The sequence below is a fragment of the Sminthopsis crassicaudata genome, chromosome 6 (genome assembly GCF_048593235.1).
Source record: "Sminthopsis crassicaudata isolate SCR6 chromosome 6, ASM4859323v1, whole genome shotgun sequence".
In the NCBI taxonomy this organism is placed as follows: Eukaryota; Metazoa; Chordata; class Mammalia; order Dasyuromorphia; family Dasyuridae; genus Sminthopsis; species Sminthopsis crassicaudata.
In genome coordinates this window covers 173,461,234-173,473,688 of record NC_133622.1, presented here as the reverse complement: position 1 = coordinate 173,473,688, position 12,455 = coordinate 173,461,234, and the positions used below count along the sequence as shown (strand labels likewise).

The window sequence follows — 12,455 nt, the reverse complement described above, 5'->3', positions numbered from 1 at the left end:
ATTGTCTTGTTTTCATATCTTTTCATTAGCAGTACTAGAATGACTTGATTACTCTACCTTTGTATACTTATATGGATTGTTTCTCATTTTTTTCATCTTCTCCAAAACTCAAATACTTCCCATCTTCTATTGCATCATTCAACATATAGTATTTCTCTGAGTAATGTTATTGTTATTATTTTTGTCTGGAGATGTTTTTGTTCAGTCTTATCAGTCATATTTTGACTCTCTGTGAACACATTTGAAGTTTTTGTTGCAAAGATACAGGAGTGATTTATCTTTTTCTTCAGTTCATTTTACAGATGAGGAAGTGAAACAAACAGGGTTAAGTCCCTTACTCAGGGGCAAACAGCTAGAAGATGTCTGAAGCCAAATTTGAACTCAGATCCTCCTGACTCTAGGCCCAGAGCTCCATCCACTGTGTCACAGAGATACCCACTTCTAGATATAGAAAGTTGCAATTTTGTAATTTAGGGCAACTGTGACAATAAAAGTCAATATGAAATTTATATCAATATATTTAGAGATGTTAATGCCATGGGCCAAATAGTCTTTTCTCTCTGTATTAGGAGCAATATCCGTTTTCCTTAAAAAGTATGATTCCTTCTCCTTGACACTTGGTTGAGTCAAAAGACCAAACACTCGTACTGTTGTTGATGCCATTTCCTCATTGCTTAAGTATAAAGTAGCCATAAGGAGCACAAAGGGTCCATTAATGTGTGGCTGGTGGTTGGAATTGGAAGCATCATTGAGCTAAATCAACTCAAAGGATTCTCAATGCCTATTATTGCACCTTATCCATCTCCTGCTACAGCTAAGTAAATCTTTTTTTAATTACTGAATATTCTATGCCAGTATCATTTTGTTCTAATATTGTACCTACTTACCAAGAAACTGGGCTGTTACGTCCCTTAGATAGCGTTTAGAATGGGAATATATTTTGATGTAGAAGAGTATACCTTAAAGAAACTTCCAGGCCTTTAGTAGGTGTTTCTAGATATAAAAGGCTAAATGAATGGCAGAGGCAATGGCTTTCCTTCTTGGGCCTAGAATTTAGAGTTTTTCTACCCACTTATCTCCATCAGAGACTAGAAGAAGCTGAGAATTTTTTAAAAAGGGGGAACCCTGACTCCCAGAAATGTTGATAGTAACTGGACAAATAATCATTACCTGGTATATAATTTAGCCTTCAGATTTAAAATTGGATAAGGATATAGAAGGTTCACCAAAAACTAAGGGGAACCAAGATCCTGGTTAAAAGTAAAGATGAAGAGGAATCCAAAAACAAAACTAAGTATGAAGGCATTAGTTAGTTGGGGTGGTGGGGGAGCACTTTGCTCTTTGCATTAAAGTGTTTGACATGGTCTATGTATCTCACACTAGGAATATGAGAAGCTACAGTAGTCAAGAGAGAGGGAAAAAGACTTTCTTGTTAGTCCCAGGTTTAGGTTTCTGCTTTCTCTAAAATAACTAGAAAAGCATATTGGCTAAAAGAGCACTGTAGGCCTTGATTCTCTATTGTGGAAGAGTAGGCCAGGATTTAGTTGAATTAGGAACTGGCAGAAGAACAGCATTCAGAAGGGATTAGCATCAAATACCACCCAGCAAAGATTTGTCTGTCAAAGCAGTGACCAATAAGAAAGCATCAGAGATGAGTAAGTAGAGATTTTTGGGTTGATGTCACTAGATAACATCAGCAATGACGTTAGTAGAAGACATTGATGGCTCTGCAGAGTCACACTTCCCAGGGTGACTCCTCATGAACTCCTTAACTATATCTGCTGTTCCCATAGATAAGTGTATTTGGAAAAGAACATGTCCTAGATGCCTTATTGCTACTTATTATACCATTTTAGTAAATGCTATTGTTTTGTAATGCAACATATAAGGTGTATCTTCTAATACTAAGCCCCCTCCCACAGTGTAATACTTTACCTGTGTTACAAGTGGGGTCTGAACACCCAGTGGGATATACTCACACTGTGTAGGGCTTGAAGCCTAATATATATCACTTAGGCATGTGAAATATCCCTACTTCTTTCTGGGTATTGATGAGGTCTAACCAAATGCTGAGGTCTAGATAAGGGATACCTAAATAAAATTAGGATTAATTGAGGTCTAGTGGCAGGTTTGGGATACAGGGAGTCAAATGGAACTCCCCTGCAACCCCTTGGGATTCGGCACAAGGATACAAAGTTAAATGAGTTCTAGTGGCAGCGCTAAAGTCCCCCATAAATGAATTTACAGGCTCGAAAACCTAGATTGGTAAAAAGAAGTTTATTGTAGGGTTTGGAAGTAAGGCTAAAAGTCTGGTTAGTAAAAAGTATTAGATAGAGGAAGAAATACACCAAAAGTGGCGGACAGAGAGTCTGTGATGCAAAGCATGGTTGATGGAATCTTTCAACTCTCTGCCCAGGAATGATTCCAACTTGGCTCTTTTATTTGCTTGAAGGGGCTTGTGGGCAGTGCCAAGTTCTTGGCGGGCTTTTCAGATAAGGAAGAAACTGTTTGTGGGGTGTTGGGGAAACCTGAGCAGATATTGGGGGGGCTGAAAACCCCAAACCAGCTCAGATCCGGTGGGGGCTGGGCCCGAATATTCAAAAGGGTGCTTTTTGACCAGGATTTATGAATCAAAGGTCAGTCCCAAAAAGGGGGGTTGGGGATCAGAAAAGTTATCTTAAAGGGGCTACAGCCCGTATCAGGTATGGCTACTCCTCCATCTTGCTCTCACACCAGCTAGCCCAACTTCCCAGATATCAGCTACCACCAACACCTGGTTACATCCAAATGCTCTTAGGGTCCTAGACATATACTTCTCACTTACCTCTCCAGCTCTTGAGCCCCTAATGGGCATATTTTCCAAATACACAGCTAGTTACTTTTAATAATGGTACTTTTAGATTTTTAACATACCCATTTACTTATTAAGGCAAAAGAAACAATGATATAAGCAATACAATAAAGCAAACATATACATAATTAAATGCATAATACACATATAAACCTAGACAATCTCCCCAAATTGCACTTCAAAATTATGGTAAAGAGTGGGTATGTTCTTTTAGGAACCTGGCAGTGAAACATAGAAGGGAAGAAAATTCAGGTGTGTAGAGAGTAACTTTGGCAGGCACCAAAGTTACTAGTCCATGAGGAACATCTGCACCATACAAAACTGCTTCTCTGCTCACTGTTAGTTGATTCTCTTCACTTTAAGTGGGTAAGTCATTTTCTCTCTCTTTAGATAATGGCTTTAATGAGCCCTTTCTACTAATAGTTGTTTATAAAGCATCACCTATTCACGGAAAAGCAGTTCTCTTTGGGGCAAAGAATTCCACAATTCATCCAAATGGTTATGTGTGGGTCATACATTCCAGCTCAGGCCTTCACAGACTAGGATAATTCACTGTCTAAACAGTTTGAAATTCACAGAAACTTATTAGGGTTCACAGTGTAAGCCAGTTCACCAAGGGTAACACAAAGTAGCTCCAAAGCACTCCTGTTTTTCCTTCTCAAGCTGTTGGGGATCCAGGCTTATGGTGTGTGAGACAAGAAGCAGGTCTAGTGAAAGAATTCACTTCCAGTTCTAAGGCAGAGAAATAGAAACGTTTATTTTTCCAAAATCACTAAGAGAAGGAGCCTCTTAGCAGACAGAAGCTCCCAAAATAGATTAGCAGTTTTGCAAGGTGGTTCATCCAGAGTACTTAGTTTTATGATCAGAATTCAGGTCTTGGGGGCTTTTGAAACAATAGTGAAGTTTGGGTTTGAATGGGCTTTAGTTCAACTCTATAGAAAGTTTGGTTAGAGTCAGCTGAACTCTATAGAAAGTTTAGTTAGTGGGGGTTGGTTTCTAGAGTGAGATAGAATTAAGGAAATCTGGGTGAGACAAGCAGACAAAGTTCAAAGTAACTGACCTCTAGGAATGAGGGGTCTCCGGGGCAGTAGAGGCCTCGTAGCCCCATCCAAACCCAAGGCATCTTCTAAAGTCCTTGCCCCATTTTATTCATTCAAGGAAGGAGAGGGCAGGCCTTGAAGGAAAGAGCTATGATGGGACTCTGTAGGTCCTTTCAACGTCCTTTATTCAGATTGCTGTGGGTAGTTCAGAAAGGACACTAATAATCTGGAGGTCCGGAGGGGGGCAGCCAGGAAGATGAAGGACATGGAATTCACACATAGAAATGTTAGATGGTACTGCCCTCCAGTAGCTCCCATTCTGCACACGGGGAACGCGCAGACAGGTGGGCAGGGGCACCCCTCTTCTGCTTCAAGTTAACTCGTTCCGTTCTTGGGATGACAGGTTCGAAGAACACCCCTTATCTAGCTGGCACGTTATTTTACTTGATTCTCAAGTCCCGGTGAATTTGGCTCTACATTATTTTTGCTTTTGGCACATAGGAAGCGCTTAATAAATGTTCGATGACTTGCGAACTGAGGTTAACTGCTAGTCAGTATCAGAAGAGGGAATGCATTTCAGACTTTCCTGCCTCCGAATGTAGTCCTGCCCCTTAGGGGGTTTACAGGGAATAGGAGCCTGAGAACCCCTCTAGCCTCGCGCCCTTTTTTAACAGAGGAGGATTCTCTAGTTCAGATTACTCATCCTTTTTTCACCCTAGAACAGCTCGACCGCGCCCTCTCCTCTCCTCTCTTCCCCCGCCCGGGACCTGACGCAGGCCCTGCCTCTCCACCACCCTGGCCCCGCCCCTAATCCCGCCTCTTCTCTTGGACCAGGCCCTACCTCCATAGCCCCGCCCCCCACTCCAGACGCAGGCTCCGCCCTTAGAGAGCGCGCAGGTCGAGGGGCGTGGCCTTCCCGCGTCGCAGTCGTTGACGCGACCGCCGCAGAGGCAGGTCCCGCCTCTCCTTCTACCTCTACCGGGCTGCCGAGGTCGCCGTCATCCTGGCCTCCTCCGCCCGCCCCCGCGCTGTCGGTGGCGGCCCCGGGCGGGACCAGGAGGGGGCGACGGGGCTCGGCCCGCGCCGTGGTGGGAGAGAGGCGGCGACGGGCACACGCACACCCAGGTGAGGGAGCCGGGCCGGGCTCTGTCAGCGTCTTCGACTTAGACTGGCCGAATCCCCTGACAGCGCACGAGCGCCGGGCCGAACTGTACTGGGGGCTTCCGTTGCTCTTCGTGTCCGAGCGTCAAGGCCGGAGTGGGGAGGCGTCCCCGGGGCCTGGGGGCGGGGGAGGAAGCGTGCGCGTACTCGTGCGCGTGAGGGGAGGGGGCGTCTCAGCCCCGGGCATGGTGCGCGTGCGCGTGGGAGTGGGTAGGACCCAGGACCCGGGCCCCTGCACCCCACTAAGTGGAAGCCGGCACTCTGGGCCTTTATCGAGTTCCTTACGAATGAATGGGTGGAGGGAGCAATATTTATTTTGTGCTTTCTGGGGCCGAGAGCTGGGATAGCCGGTGATTACCGGGGAACTCGCAGGGCACACCTGGCAGGCTTCACATTAGTGCTGCTTGGCAGCTCCTGTGTCAGTTCGGGAGCCTCAGCTTCCCTGTCTGTAAAATGGGAGTGATAGGTTTAACGCAGGCGAATCTTCAAACCATATGGACATGTCAGTTGTGATTCTCATTAGTATTATTATAAATCATAATTAATGTGTCATTTGATAGCTCCAGTGAGTGGGGGACCAGAACCCTACTTCCTGAAGGAAGTAGTGGGGGAGATCCCGCGACGATGTAACTCTTGGGATAACTTACCACTTTGCCTTTGTCTCTCTGTTTCTCTGTCTTCATCTCTCTCTGTCACTCTTTGCTTCTTTCCCTCTCTCTGTCCCGGTCTCTCTTTATTCTATGATCCCATCATACCCTCTGGGTGAGGATGGTAGCAAGTCCTTCCTGAAGGCGACCCTGACTCGGAGTAGGGCCTATGCTTTCCCGCACTCTTGACCTCATCAGTGGGCTGGTGCGGAGGGTGCTTCTCTCCCTGTGATGGGTCAGTGGTCTTGGGGGCTTTGGGGCAGGCCTGGTTTGGATCTATTCCCTGACACAGCCCAGCCTGTGGTCGAAGTGTTCTCTGACTCTGTTGGTGCAGCTTCGTCTTCTGGCCTGGGTACTTTCCAGATCCAGATGGATGGCTTCTCCTGACTTCACCTTTGCATCTGCTGCCTTTTCTTAAAAATAAGTTTTTAGTGATGTCTATTGTTTTTTATATCACGGTATCCTTCCTCTCTCAAAGAGGTTTTTTTCAGAGAGAAAAGAGGGAAAAAAATCCATGTAATTGATCAAGACTTTAAAAAAAAACTGAAAAGATGTGGATGGTGTTATGGACCTCCCTCTCTGCAGAGGGCCAGGGACATCTTCTCATACCTTTTTTTTTTTTTTTTTGAGGCATGCTTATTCTCTTAAGTTTGCAACTGTTACTTTGATTTTTGGTGTGTCCTCATTAATGTATATTGCCTTCTTGTCTCTGCTGACTTCACTCTGTTGTCTTCATCACAGTCATCATTTCTTGCAGCACAGTCATATTCCATTTCTTAATGTTGCTGTCATGTACCACACCTTGGGTAATTGTGCCCCAATCATTGAGCATCTAATTTGCTTCTAATTCTTTACTGCTGTGCTGTGCCCCTCACGATAGAAATGTCACTAAGTAAACCACAAATTAACATTATCTTTATTGTGTTGTATTTTAATTTTTTTTGTTGCTGTTGTTAAACATTTCTCACTTAGCTTTTAGTTTAGCTCTCCCCTTCACTTAGGAGTTTTGCTTTACTTTGCTACAGTGAGTTTGAAAGCTTTGATTTAGTCTTGTTCTTTATTCATTTAGAGAGAAGTCAGGCACTATGCCCCATACTTAGGAATATTATTTCATTTAATTCTCACAACAGTCCCTTAAGGTTAGAACTTATCACCATTTTGCAGATGAGGAAATTGAGGCACACTGAACTTAAGTAACATCCTTAGAGCCAGTCACACAGTTATTCAGTATATGAGACTGGATTTAAAACTCAGTTCGTCCTGACTTCAGGCTCAGACCTAGTATTTGTACCCATCTTGTCAGATTCTGAATTCAGTGTTTTTCCACTGTACCACATTAAGGCTACAAATTATCAGTGTTTTCATCAGCCAAATCACTTCCAGGAAGTAGTCCATATTATTGACAGTCTTTTACTTGGGATAAACACAGTATGTGTTTGATGTGGTAGAATAATCCAGAAAATCAATCTTTCAAGAGCCTTTTCTTGAGATTGTACCCTAACCTTAATTTTTTTGATATGCTTTAAGTTCTGAATTGGTGATACTTGTAGGAGGAGGTGAAGTGATTATCTTAAAAGATCTGGTGTTAAAGGAAGTTGAATGTTTATTTCCTCCTGGAGAATAGTAGAAGTTTTTTGGGCTTGTTTTGACATTGTGACCAGGGAGCCTAGGGGAATTTGTTTATTAAAAATCTTAAGTCTTTGTAAATTTCCTTTATGGAAGAAATTTGACAAATTGGGTTGAGATTTGCTTCTTGTTGATTCAGCATTTCACAAAGCAATCAAGATCCAAATGATAGCCTTAACACAGGGTGCTTAACTTTTTTATATCATAAGATTTCTTTGATGGTCTCATATCTATAGATCTCTTCTTAGATTTATATTTTTAAATGTATAAAATAAAATACATGCAAATAGAAAAGAAACCAGTTATGTTGAAGTAGTTATTATCTATATGTGTGGATGTGTATGGGGGTTTGTAAAAGTCAGAATAACCCTCCCTTTAACATGTAATTCCAGAGTGGGCAAATAAAAGAAATTAAGCAAAGATAAAAGCAAATATTAGTTTCCAAGCCCCTTGAATGGCTACAGTTTGAGATAGTCTAATTTTATTCTAGCCATAACATAGAGGGAAATTTCCATTTTGGAGACCAATTGGAATGTCAATCAGATGAGCATATATACATGCTTTCCCACCATCCCATCAATTCTGTTTTATTCAAATTTACTTGGTTTGAAAATATAAGAAAATGTAAAAATAATAATACCTTACATGACTGATTAAAATTCAGTTCTCCTTTTCAGGCCAATAAAGATGAAACTCTTATAAAAATGCCCTGAGGAGAAAAGGAGAAGGAAGAGATTAGAACACTGCTGACTTTGAAACAACTTGGGTAAATTTTTTTTTTTAATGCTCTTTCATCTCATTCTAAGTTAAAGTTCTCATAAAGGAAGTGGGCAACCCTGTGAACTTATAATTTCTTCATGCTTTGCAGTCCATCTTGAGAGCTTTAATTAGATAACAATAAAATGAAGACCTTGAGCTCATTTTGTTCAACCATTGGCTTAATGATACTTGATCCAACTTTTGACACTAATTGCCTTGTTCGGTCTATATTAGCATAAAGGTGAAATGGACTGGTCTGATGTTCAGTGTTAATGCTCTGTCCAACCTATGAATATTCTTTCCAACTTTTTCTCTATTCCTTAGCATTACATATATGAATTTTAAAAAAGGACAGATGTGAAAGAAAATAATTTTTTCTTTCTCATTCAATGACCTTTGACCTTTATGCAAATAATAGTTACCAATAATGACAGTATTTAAAGAAAATTTTGAGAGTTGGGAACTCTGCTCAGTGCAATTACTGACTACAATTCCAGAGCACAATTTGATATGTCTTATACATGTAAAATTATGTAAAACATATTTCCATATTACCCATATTGTAAAGGAAAGCTTAGACCAAAAAAAAAAAGAAGAAGAAAAAAGTATGGTTCAGTCTGTATTCAGAATTTGTTGGTTCCCTCTCTGGAAGTGGATAGCAGTTTTTATCACAGATCCTTTGGTTTGGTATATAGTCTTCAAATAAACATGATTATTAAGGAGTTATGAGATACTATTGGCATTGGCAGATGTATAAGGGTGATAATTTAGTTGTATCTTATATGTAAGATAGTTATGTTTCAGATTTAAGGAAAACCTGAAGTAAACAGAACCAGGAGAAGGTTGTATACAGCAGTAATAATACTATTTGATGAAGAACTGTGAATGACTTAGCTATTCTTAATGATCCAAGGACTAATGAATATCTCCAGAAAAAAGCTTTGTACATTACTCAAATGCCATTAAGGAATATTTGAATTTTTAATTAATAAGTCATACTTGTGATAATTGATTTTTAAAGTCATTATTGGTAACTATTATTTGCATAAAGGTCAAAGGTCACTGAATGAGAAAGAAAAAATTATTTTCTTTCACATCTGTCCTTTTTTAAAAATTCATATATGTAATGCTAAGGAATAAAGAAAAAGTTGGAAAGAATATTCATAGGTTGGACAGAGCATTAACACTGAACATCAGACCAGTCCATTTCACCTTTATGCTAATATAGACCGAACAAGGCAATTAGTGTCAAAAGTTGGATCAAGTATCATCAAACTGTTTTAGGTAACCAAAAATGATATTATAATAATATTTTCATAAGGGAAAAGATGAAATAAAATTAATATAAGGGCATTTGTAGATTTTAATATGTGATATATAAGGGAAGGTGATAAAATATTTTGCAGGGCAAATAAACCAAGGTGTCTGAGTCCTTCTATATACTAAAATACAAATGAAAGAGGTTGAGAAATAATAAGGTATCTCATCTCATTAACAGAAAGAAAAATCAGAAATTGGAGCATGCTGAGCATTTTTGAATTATTTAATGCTAGAAGAGAAGAATGAAAATTAGAAATGTACTAATCTAAATACTAGACTGCCATTAAAATTTAATTGTCTGTGAATGATCTTGGAATTTCCTGAAGAACAGATATTTGAATGAAAGAAAAAGTATTTCATGAAGTGGAATTAGGCACCAATTGCTGAGTAAGCTTTGGGCAGAAATACAAAATAAAAGTCAATTCTTGTCCTCAAGGAATTCTGATTCTCTTTTTCAAATTAATTTTTCTGTAAAATAAAATCCACCTTTTCTACTTCCTATTTTCCTTCTCTCTTCCTTGAGAAAAAAAGGAAGAAAAATAGTCCTTATTATAGACATGTATGGTCAAGCAAAACCAATTCTAGCATTGACCTGGCAAAGAAAAGTATGTCTACCTTCTGAGAGCTTCGCCTCATTAACATGTTTCATCATGAGAGTCCTCTGAAATTGTGGTTGGTCATTGATGATATTTCTAAAACTTTTGAAATTGTCTTTACATTTTGCAATATTGTTGTTGGTAGCTATTTTTATTGTATAAATTTTTTAAGAAATTTGCATTCTAATGGTAGAAAAAACACTCATAAAGGAATGGTGACCGTGGACAAGGATTTTTGTTTGGAATATTATTGGGGGTGTGGGAATAGTGTCATAGGGAGTGGATCAGCACCTTCAGAAACAGTAGCAGCAGGGTTTTTAGGACCAGAATTCATGATTCCAGAATTGAAAAAGAGAGAGGAGCACACTTAACTGCATCATGGGAAGGAGGTTATAGAGGAGGCCTTCTTTTGTTCTCCCTGTATTATTATGCTTGGTGATCTCATTAGCTCCCATGGATTCAGCTTTCCTTATTTGTTCAGTTGTAAGTCTTACGTGTACAACTACCTACTAGATATTTCTAACTGGATACCCTATAGAAATCTTAGACTCAACATGCTACAAACTGATTTTCTTTGTCCCTAAGCCTTCCCTTCCCTAACTTTCCTATTACTGCTGAGGATGCTACCATCTTTCTGGTCACCCAGGTTCATTCTTGACTCCTCACTTTCTCGATCTCTGTATCTAATCAGTTGTCAAATGCTATAATTCTTACCTTCGAAAACATCTCTCTAATTCATTCCCTTCTCACCTCTTCTGCCCCGTAATTGGTGCAGGCCCTCCCACCTCCTTCTTAGATTGTTGCAATGTTTACTGCTGGGTCTTCTTGCCTAGGTCTCTTGTCCTCTAATTATCAGCTGTCTAAGTGATATTCCTGAAACTAAGTCCTGATGGTGTCATCTCCCTAATTAGTAAGCTCCAGTGGCTCTTTGTAACTTCAAATCCTCTGTTTATCTTTAAAAGCTATTTGTAATTTGGCCCATTCCTTTTTTTCCAGGCTTCTTATATCAAACTCTCTTTCCCTATCCCCTCATATACTCTGTAGTCCAGGGAGACTGACCTCTTGACTTTTCCTTGCACATGAAGTTTTATCTCCCACCTCTGGCCATTTTTCTTGACTGTTCCCCTTGCCTAGAATGCTTTCCTTGTTTCTGTGCCCTACTTCTCCTCAGTTCCTTCAAGTCTGAGTTGAAGTTCCAAATTCTATAAGAGGCCTTTCCTTGTCCTCTTTAATCTAATGACTTCCCTCTGAGACCATTCCCAAGTTACCTTGTACATATCTTACTTGTACATACCTGATTGTATGTTGTCTCCTCATTGAAAACTGAATTCCTTGAGAATAGAAGGACCTTTCTTTGTCTCTTCCCAGTGCTTAGCCTAAAGCCTGGTACATAATAGGCATTAATAAATATTTGTTAACTTGACTTGGCCAAAAAAAAGAAATTGAAGTGATTGAGGAACGCTATTCCTTGCCATCCCCACCATAGACTGGAGCAATGTCTTCTCTAACACCTGTTCATCTGGTTGCTGACTTTGTGTCCCAGAACACTATTTCAGGAAAGCCTTTTCATTCTTTTTTAAAGATCTGTATCGATGGTGTACTTAACTACCTTTAGAAGTAATATGGTCTAATTTTGAATGGCTCTAATAGGAAGATTTTCTTATTTTGAATAAAAAATCTCTTCCTCTTTAAAATTCCACCTGTTGGTTCTGCTTCTGCCCTCTTGAACCAAGCAGAATAAGTGCTTTATTTTTGAAGGAGGGGATTGAACATTTTATTAGCTTTAAAAAAAAAAACAAAAAACCATGAATTTTCTGGTTTTTTATTTGAAAAATTTTTCCCTTTTTATTATTGCAAACTTGAAAATTGGCAACAAACATGAACATTTCTCCATGCAGTTAAGGACAGAAAAAGAGTAGTTATAACAATTATTTTTCACTATGTGTATAGTTTCAGATTTAATCTGATATGTTGTTAATTTCAGCATTACTGTATGTTTGTATTCCTTTTTGAGTTTCCTTCTGTTCTCTAACGTGATTCATTGGCACTCCTTTCTTTTATTACTTTTTGATAGCTTTATTATCTCCCTTATGTTTTCCTTTGCCTCCATTTCTTATTTGTATTCCCCACATATAGCCAATCTGTTGCCATCTCTCATGTGTCCTCTTTACTCCTTTGACACAGGAATATAGCCTTTCATGGCCCTGGCTTCCTTCATGCTTAGCTCACACTCAGGATAAGATGCTTCTCCTCAGAGGTTACTGTCTACTCTCTAGATTTTGAGTGCACCTTGTTACTTTTGTGAGCTTGAGAACAAAGAGAGTATTTTAAAACTTTTCTTGTATCCCTAAAATTCAGCACAGCACCTAGCATATGCGATAAATAAATGCATATTGGCTGACTTAGAAAATAAAGGCTGCTCTCTCTTATAAACAAGCAAGACAAATTCATTCAT

The 12,455-nt window shown here is 39.7% G+C and overlaps 1 protein-coding gene and 1 long non-coding RNA gene across 8 annotated transcripts in view; one reads left to right on the top strand and one right to left on the bottom strand.

The window, feature by feature from the left end:
- Positions 1-2,258: 2,258 nt before the first annotated feature.
- LOC141546366 (uncharacterized) lies at positions 2,259-5,082 on the bottom strand. Its single transcript, XR_012483283.1, has 2 exons — positions 4,733-5,082; positions 2,259-3,583 (listed from the first exon to the last, which is right to left on the bottom strand). It is a non-coding gene; the product is annotated as an uncharacterized LOC141546366 (long non-coding RNA).
- Positions 4,879-12,455, top strand: part of BLTP1 (bridge-like lipid transfer protein family member 1) — a 232,472-nt gene continuing 224,895 nt past the window's right edge. For 6 of the 7 annotated variants that reach the window (XM_074274117.1, XM_074274118.1, XM_074274120.1 and 3 more), the window contains exons 1-2: positions 4,879-5,016; positions 8,003-8,091. The gene's annotated coding sequence lies outside the window, so the exon portion shown is untranslated. The remainder of the gene's footprint in view (positions 5,017-8,002; positions 8,092-12,455) is intronic. The other variant, XM_074274114.1, reaches the window with a different exon arrangement.